The sequence below is a fragment of the Ranitomeya variabilis genome, chromosome 4, assembly GCF_051348905.1.
Source record: "Ranitomeya variabilis isolate aRanVar5 chromosome 4, aRanVar5.hap1, whole genome shotgun sequence".
NCBI lineage: Eukaryota > Metazoa > Chordata > Amphibia > Anura > Dendrobatidae > Ranitomeya > Ranitomeya variabilis.
This window is the reverse complement of record NC_135235.1, coordinates 389,593,723-389,602,100: the sequence shown is the minus strand read 5'-3', so window position 1 is coordinate 389,602,100 and position 8,378 is coordinate 389,593,723.

Sequence of the window (8,378 nt, the reverse complement as noted above, 5' to 3'; positions counted from 1 at the left end):
AGGCACGCAGAACAGGCTTTACGCTCTTCGCTCTTGTCCCGTCTGAATGCGCATGCACGACTGTAAATGGGGAAGAAGGCATTACCCATTTATGGAGGACAGACAAGAAGTGCCTGGTCGCTTGGAGCATGGGGTTGTGGAGTGGCTCCGCACTGTACAACAAAGGATCTAGTCCTCAATGTCCAAGTACAGAGTAGAGGGGTGAAAGCTAGCTCTTCACCCCTATGGGTGCCTCAACCTTAATGCAAAGAGTGCAAAGAGTTAGCCTTATGCCTTAGCCGGCAATTGTGCCCCTGCCTTATGCCTTAGCTGGCACTTGTGCCCCTGCCTTATGCCTTAGCCGGCACTTGTTCCCCTGCCTTATGCCTTAGCCGGCACTTGTTCCCCTGCCTTATGCCTTAGCCGGCACTTGTTCCCCTGCCTTATGCCTTAGCCGGCACTTGTGCCCCTGCCTTATGCCTTAGCCGGCACTTGTGCCCCTGCCTTATGCCTTAGCCGGCACTTGTGCCCCTGCCTTATGCCTTAGCCGGCACTTGTGCCCCTGCCTTATGCCTTAGCCGGCACTTGTGCCCCTGCCTTATGCTTTAGCCGGCACTTGTGCCCCTGCCTTATGCTTTAGCCGGCACTTGTGCCCCTTCCTTATGCCTCAGCCGGCACTTGTGCCCCTGCCTTATGCCTATCAGCTACTTGTGCCCCTGCCTTATGCCTTAGCCGGCACTTGTGCCCCTGCCTTATGCCTTAGCCGGCACTTGAGCCCCTGCCTTATGCCTTAGCCGGCACTTGTGCCCCTGCCTTATGCCTATGAGGTACTTGTGCCCCTGCCTTATGCCTTAGCTGGCATTTGTGCCCCTGCCTTATGCCTTAGCCGGCACTTGTGCCCCTGCCTTATGCCTTAGCCGGCACTTGTGCCCCTGCCTTATGCCTTAGCCGGCACTTGTGCCCCTGCCTTATGCCTTAGCCGGCACTTGTGCCCCTGCCTTATGCCTTAGCCGGCACTTGTGCCACTGCCTTATGCCTTAGCCGGCACTTGAGCCCCTGCCTTATGCCTTAGCCGGCACTTGTGCCCCTGCCTTATGCCTTAGCCGGCACTTGTGCCCCTGCCTTATGCCTTAGCCGGCACTTGTGCCCCTGCCTTATGCCTTAGCTGGCATTTGTGCCCCTGCCTTATGCCTTAGCCGGCACTTGTGCCCCTGCCTTATGTCTTATCCGGCACTTGTGCCCCTGCCTTATGCCTTAGCCGGCACTTGTGCCCCTGCCTTATGCCTTAGCCGGCACTTGTGCCCCTGCCTTATGCCTTAGCCGGCACTTGTGCCCCTGCCTTATGCCTATCAGGTACTTGTGCCCCTGCCTTATGCCTATCAGGTACTTGTGCCCCTGCCTTATGCCTTAGCCGGCACTTGTGCCCCTGCCTTATGCCTTAGCTGGCACTTGTGCCCCTGCCTTATGCCTTAGCCGGCACTTGTTCCCCTACCTTATGCCTTAGCCGGCACTTGTTCCCCTGCCTTATGCCTTAGCCGGCACTTGTTCCCCTACCTTATGCCTTAGCCGGCACTTGTGCCCCTGCCTTATGCCTTAGCCGGCACTTGTGCCCCTGCCTTATGCCTTAGCCGGCACTTGTGCCCCTGCCTTATGCTTTAGCCGGCACTTGTGCCCCTGCCTTATGCTTTAGCCGGCACTTGTGCCCCTTCCTTATGCCTCAGCCGGCACTTGTGCCCCTGCCTTATGCCTATCAGCTACTTGTGCCCCTGCCTTATGCCTTAGCCGGCACTTGTGCCCCTGCCTTATGCCTTAGCCGGCACTTGAGCCCCTGCCTTATGCCTTAGCCGGCACTTGTGCCCCTGCCTTATGCCTATGAGGTACTTGTGCCCCTGCCTTATGCCTTAGCTGGCATTTGTGCCCCTGCCTTATGCCTTGTCCGGCACTTGTGCCCCTGCCTTATGCCTTAGCCGGCACTTGTGCCCCTGCCTTATGCCTTAGCCGGCACTTGTGCCCCTGCCTTATGCCTTAGCCGGCACTTGTGCCCCTGCCTTATGCCTTAGCCGGCACTTGTGCCACTGCCTTATGCCTTAGCCGGCACTTGAGCCCCTGCCTTATGCCTTAGCCGGCACTTGTGCCCCTGCCTTATGCCTTAGCCGGCACTTGTGCCCCTGCCTTATGCCTTAGCTGGCATTTGTGCCCCTGCCTTATGCCTTAGCCGGCACTTGTGCCCCTGCCTTATGTCTTATCCGGCACTTGTGCCCCTGCCTTATGCCTTAGCCGGCACTTGTGCCCCTGCCTTATGCCTTAGCCGGCACTTGTGCCCCTGCCTTATGCCTTAGCCGGCACTTGTGCCCCTGCCTTATGCCTATCAGGTACTTGTGCCCCTGCCTTATGCCTATCAGGTACTTGTGCCCCTGCCTTATGCCTTAGCCGGCACTTGTGCCCCTGCCTTATGCCTTAGCCGGCACTTGTGCCCCTGCCTTATGCCTTAGCCGGCACTTGTGCCCCTGCCTTATGCCTTAGCCGGCACTTGTGCCCCTGCCTTATGCCTTAGCCGGCACTTGTACCCCTGCCTTATGCCTTAGCCGGCACTTGTGCCCCTGCCTTATGCCTTAGCCGGCACTTGTGCCCCTGCCTTATGCCTTAGCCGGCACTTGTGCCCCTGCCTTATGCCTTAGCCGGCACTTGTGCCCCTGCCTTATGCCTTAGCCGGCACTTGTGCCCCTGCCTTATGCCTTAGCCGGCACTTGTGCCCCTGCCTTATGCCTTAGCCGGCACTTGTGCCCCTGCCTTATGCCTTAGCCGGCACTTGTGCCCCTGCCTTATGCCTTAGCCGGCACTTGTTCCCCTGCCTTATGCCTTAGCCGGCACTTGTTCCCCTGCCTTATGCCTTAGCCGGCACTTGTTCCCCTGCCTTATGCCTTAGCCGGCACTTGTTCCCCTGCCTTATGCCTTAACTGGCACTTGTGCCCCTGCCTTATGCCTTAGCCGGCACTTGTGCCCCTGCCTTATGCCTTACACGGCACTTGTGCCCCTGCCTTATGCCTTACACGGCACTTGTGCCCCTGCCTTATGCCTTAGCCGGCACTTGTGCCCCTGCCTTATGCCTTAGCCGGCACTTGTGCCCCTGCCTTATGCTTTAGCCGGCACTTGTGCCCCTGCCTTATGCCTTAGCCGGCACTTGTGCCCCTGCCTTATGCCTCATCCGGCACTTGTGCCCCTGCCTTATGCCTATGAGGTACTTGTGCCCCTGCCTTATGCTTTAGCCGGCACTTGTGCACCTTCCTTATGCCTCATCCGGCACTTGTGCCCCTGCCTTATGCCTATGAGGTACTTGTGCCCCTGCCTTATGCCTTAGCTGGCATTTGTGCCCCTGCCTTATGCCTTAGCCGGCACTTGTGCCCCTGCCTTATGCCTTAGCCGGCACTTGTGCCCCTGCCTTATGCCTTAGCCGGCACTTGTGCCCCTGCCTTATGCCTTAGCCGGCACTTGTGCCCCTGCCTTATGCCTTAGCCGGCACTTGTGCCCCTGCCTTATGCCTTAGCCGGCACTAGTGCCCCTGCCTTATGCCTTAGCCGGCACTTGTGCCCCTGCCTTATGCCTTAGCCGGCACTTGTGCCCCTGCCTTATGCCTTAGCCGGCACTTGTGCCCCTGCCTTATGCCTTAGCCGGCACTTGTGCCCCTGCCTTATGCCTTAGCCGGCACTTGTGCCCCTGCCTTATGCCTTAGCCGGCACTTGTGCCCCTGCCTTATGCCTTAGCCGGCACTTGTGCCCCTGCCTTATGCCTTAGCCGGCACTTGTGCCCCTGCCTTATGCCTTAGCCGGCACTTGTGCCCCTGCCTTATGCTTTAGCCGGCACTTGTGCCCCTGCCTTATGCTTTAGCCGGCACTTGTACCCCTTCCTTATGCCTCAGCCGGCACTTGTGCCCCTTCCTTATGCCTCAGCCGGCACTTGTGCCCCTGCCTTATGCCTATCAGCTACTTTTGCCCCTGCCTTATGCCTTACCCGGCACTTGTGCCCCTGCCTTATGCCTTAGCCGGCACTTGTGCCCCTGCCTTATGCCTTAGCCGGCACTTGTGCCCCTGCCTTATGCCTTAGCCGGCACTTGAGCCCCTGCCTTATGCCTTAGCCGGCACTTGTGCCCCTGCCTTATGCCTATGAGGTACTTGTGCCCCTGCCTTATGCCTTAGCCGGCACTTGTGCCCCTGCCTTATGCCTTAGCTGGCACTTGTGCCCCTGCCTTATGCCTATCAGCTACTTGTGCCCCTGCCTTATGCCTTACCCGGCACTTGTGCCCCTGCCTTATGCCTTAGCCGGCACTTGTGCCCCTGCCTTATGCCTTAGCCGGCACTTGTGCCCCTGCCTTATGCCTTAGCCGGCACTTGTGCCCCTGCCTTATGCCTTAGCCGGCACTTGTGCCCCTGCCTTATGCCTTAGCCGGCACTTGTGCCCCTGCCTTATGCCTTAGCCGGCACTGGTGCCCCTGCCTTATGCCTAGCCGGCACTTGTGCCCCTGTCTTTTTATTTTATTGCCTTAAGCTTCTTGTCCGCTAGGCACGCAGAACAGGCTTTACGCTCTTCGCTCTTGTCCCGTCTGAATGCGCATGCACGACTGTAAATGGGGAAGAAGGCATTACCCATTTATGGAGGACAGACAAGAAGTGCCTGGTCGCTTGGAGCATGGGGTTGTGGAGTGGCTCCGCACTGTACAACAAAGGATCTAGTCCTCAATGTCCAAGTACAGAGTAGAGGGGTGAAAGCTAGCTCTTCACCCCTATGGGTGCCTCAACCTTAATGCAAAGAGTGCAAAGAGTTAGCCTTATGCCTTAGCCGGCAATTGTGCCCCTGCCTTATGCCTTAGCTGGCACTTGTGCCCCTGCCTTATGCCTTAGCCGGCACTTGTTCCCCTGCCTTATGCCTTAGCCTGCACTTGTTCCCCTGCCTTATGCCTTAGCCGGCACTTGTTCCCCTGCCTTATGCCTTAGCCGGCACTTGTTCCCCTGCCTTATGCCTTAGCCGGCACTTGTGCCCCTGCCTTATGCCTTAGCTGGCACTTGTGCCCCTGCCTTATGCCTTAGCCGGCACTTGTGCCCCTGCCTTATGCCTTAGCCGGCACTTGTGCCCCTGCCTTATGCCTTAGCCGGCACTTGTGCCCCTGCCTTATGCCTTAGCCGGCACTTGTGCCCCTGCCTTATGCCTTAGCCGGCACTTGTGCCCCTGCCTTATGCTTTAGCCGGCACTTGTGCCCCTGCCTTATGCTTTAGCCGGCACTTGTGCCCCTTCCTTATGCCTCAGCCGGCACTTGTGCCCCTGCCTTATGCCTATCAGCTACTTGTGCCCCTGCCTTATGCCTTAGCCGGCACTTGTGCCCCTGCCTTATGCCTTAGCCGGCACTTGAGCCCCTGCCTTATGCCTTAGCCGGCACTTGTGCCCCTGCCTTATGCCTATGAGGTACTTGTGCCCCTGCCTTATGCCTTAGCTGGCATTTGTGCCCCTGCCTTATGCCTTAGCCGGCACTTGTGCCCCTGCCTTATGCCTTAGCCGGCACTTGTGCCCCTGCCTTATGCCTTAGCCGGCACTTGTGCCCCTGCCTTATGCCTTAGCCGGCACTTGTGCCCCTGCCTTATGCCTTAGCCGGCACTTGTGCCACTGCCTTATGCCTTAGCCGGCACTTGAGCCCCTGCCTTATGCCTTAGCCGGCACTTGTGCCCCTGCCTTATGCCTTAGCCGGCACTTGTGCCCCTGCCTTATGCCTTAGCTGGCATTTGTGCCCCTGCCTTATGCCTTAGCCGGCACTTGTGCCCCTGCCTTATGTCTTATCCGGCACTTGTGCCCCTGCCTTATGCCTTAGCCGGCACTTGTGCCCCTGCCTTATGCCTTAGCCGGCACTTGTGCCCCTGCCTTATGCCTTAGCCGGCACTTGTGCCCCTGCCTTATGCCTTAGCCGGCACTTGTTCCCCTGCCTTATGCCTTAGCCGGCACTTGTTCCCCTGCCTTATGCCTTAGCCGGCACTTGTTCCCCTGCCTTATGCCTTAGCCGGCACTTGTTCCCCTGCCTTATGCCTTAACTGGCACTTGTGCCCCTGCCTTATGCCTTAGCCGGCACTTGTGCCCCTGCCTTATGCCTTACACGGCACTTGTGCCCCTGCCTTATGCCTTAGCCGGCACTTGTGCCACTGCCTTATGCCTTAGCCGGCACTTGAGCCCCTGCCTTATGCCTTAGCCGGCACTTGTGCCCCTGCCTTATGCCTTAGCCGGCACTTGTGCCCCTGCCTTATGCCTTAGCCGGCACTTGTGCCCCTGCCTTATGCCTTAGCTGGCATTTGTGCCCCTGCCTTATGCCTTAGCCGGCACTTGTGCCCCTGCCTTATGTCTTATCCGGCACTTGTGCCCCTGCCTTATGCCTTAGCCGGCACTTGTGCCCCTGCCTTATGCCTTAGCCGGCACTTGTGCCCCTGCCTTATGCCTTAGCCGGCACTTGTGCCCCTGCCTTATGCCTTAGCCGGCACTTGTGCCCCTGCCTTATGCCTATCAGGTACTTGTGCCCCTGCCTTATGCCTATCAGGTACTTGTGCCCCTGCCTTATGCCTTAGCCGGCACTTGTGCCCCTGCCTTATGCCTTAGCCGGCACTTGTGCACCTGGGCCTAAGCTGGCACTTGTGACTCTGCCTTATGCCTATCAGGTACTTTTGCCCCTGCCTTATGCCTATCAGGTACTTGTGCCCCTGCCTTATGCCTATCAGGTACTTGTGCCCCTGCCTTATGCCTTAGCCGGCACTTGTGCCCCTGCCTTATGCCTTAGCCGGCACTTGTGCACCTGGGCCTAAGCTGGCACTTGTGACTCTGCCTTATGCCTATCAGGTACTTTTGCCCCTGCCTTTATGTCTTAGCCGGCACTTGTGCTCCTGCCTTATGCCTTAGCAGGCACTTTTGCCCCTGTCTTATGCCTTAGCCGGCACTTGTGCCCCTGCCTTATGCCTTAGCAGGCACTTTTGCCCCTGCCTTATGCCTTAGCTGGCACTTGTGCCCCTGCCTTATGCTTTAGCCGGCACTTGTGCCCCTGCCTTATGCCTTAGCCGGCACTTGTGCCCCTGCCTTATGCCTTAGCTGGCACATGTGCCCCTGCCTTTTGCCATAGCCGGCACTTGTGCCCCTGCCTTATGCCTTAGCCGGCACTTGTACCCTTGCTTTATGCCTTAGCTGGCTCTTGTGCCCCTGCCTTATGCCTTAGCCGGCACTTGTGCCCCTGCCTTATGCCTTAGCCGGCACTTGTGCCCCTGCCTTATGCCTTAGCCGGCACTTGTGCCCCTGCCTTATGCCTTAGCCGGCACTTGTGCCCCTGCCTTATGCCTTAGCCGGCACTTGTGCCCCTGCCTTATGCCTTAGCCGGCACTTGTGCCCCTGCCTTATGCCTTAGCCGGCACTTGTGCCCCTGCCTTATGCCTTAGCCGGCACTTGTGCCCCTGCCTTATGCCTTAGCCGGCACTTGTGCCCCTGCCTTATGCCTTAGCCGGCACTTGTGCCCCTGCCTTATGCCTTAGCCGGCACTTGTGCCCCTGCCTTATGCCTTAGCCGGCAATTGTGCCGCTGCCTTATGCCTTAGCCAGCAATTGTGCCCCTGCATTATGCCTATTAGGTACTTGTGCCCCTGCCTTATGCCTTAGCCGGCACTTGTGCCCCTGCCTTATGCCTTAGCCGGCACTTGTGCCCCTGCCTTAGCCGGCACTTGTGCCCCTGCCTTATGCTTTAGCCGGCACTTGTGCCCCTGCCTTATGCTTTAGCCGGCACTTGTGCCCTTGCCTTATGCCTTAGCCGGCACTTGTGCCCCTGCCTTAGCCGGCACTTGTGCCCCTGCCTTATGCTTTAGCCGGCACTTGTGCCCCTGCCTTATGCTTTAGCCGGCACTTGTGCCCCTGCCTTATGCCTTAGCCGGCACTTGTGCCCCTGCCTTATGCCTATCAGGTACTTTTGCCCCTGCCTTATGCCTTAGCCGGCACTCGTGCCCCTGCCTTATGCCTTAGCCGGCACTTGTGCCCCTGCCTTATGCCTTAGCCGGCACTTGTGCCCCTGCCTTATGCCTTAGCCGGCACTTGTGCCCCTGCCTTATCCGGCACTTGTGCCCCTGCCTTATGCCTATCAGGTACTCGTGCCCCTGCCTTATGCCTTAGCCGGCACTTGTGCCCCTGCCTTATGCCTTAGCCGGCACTTGTGCCCCTGCTTTATGCCTTAGCCGGCACTTGTGCCCCTGCCTTATCCGGCACTTGTGCCCCTGCCTTATGCTTTAGTCGGCACTTGTGCCCCTGCCTTATGCTTTAGCCGGCACTTGTGCCCCTGCCTTATGCCTTAGCCGGCACTTGTGCCCCTGCCTTATGCCTTAGCCGGCACTTGTGCCCCTG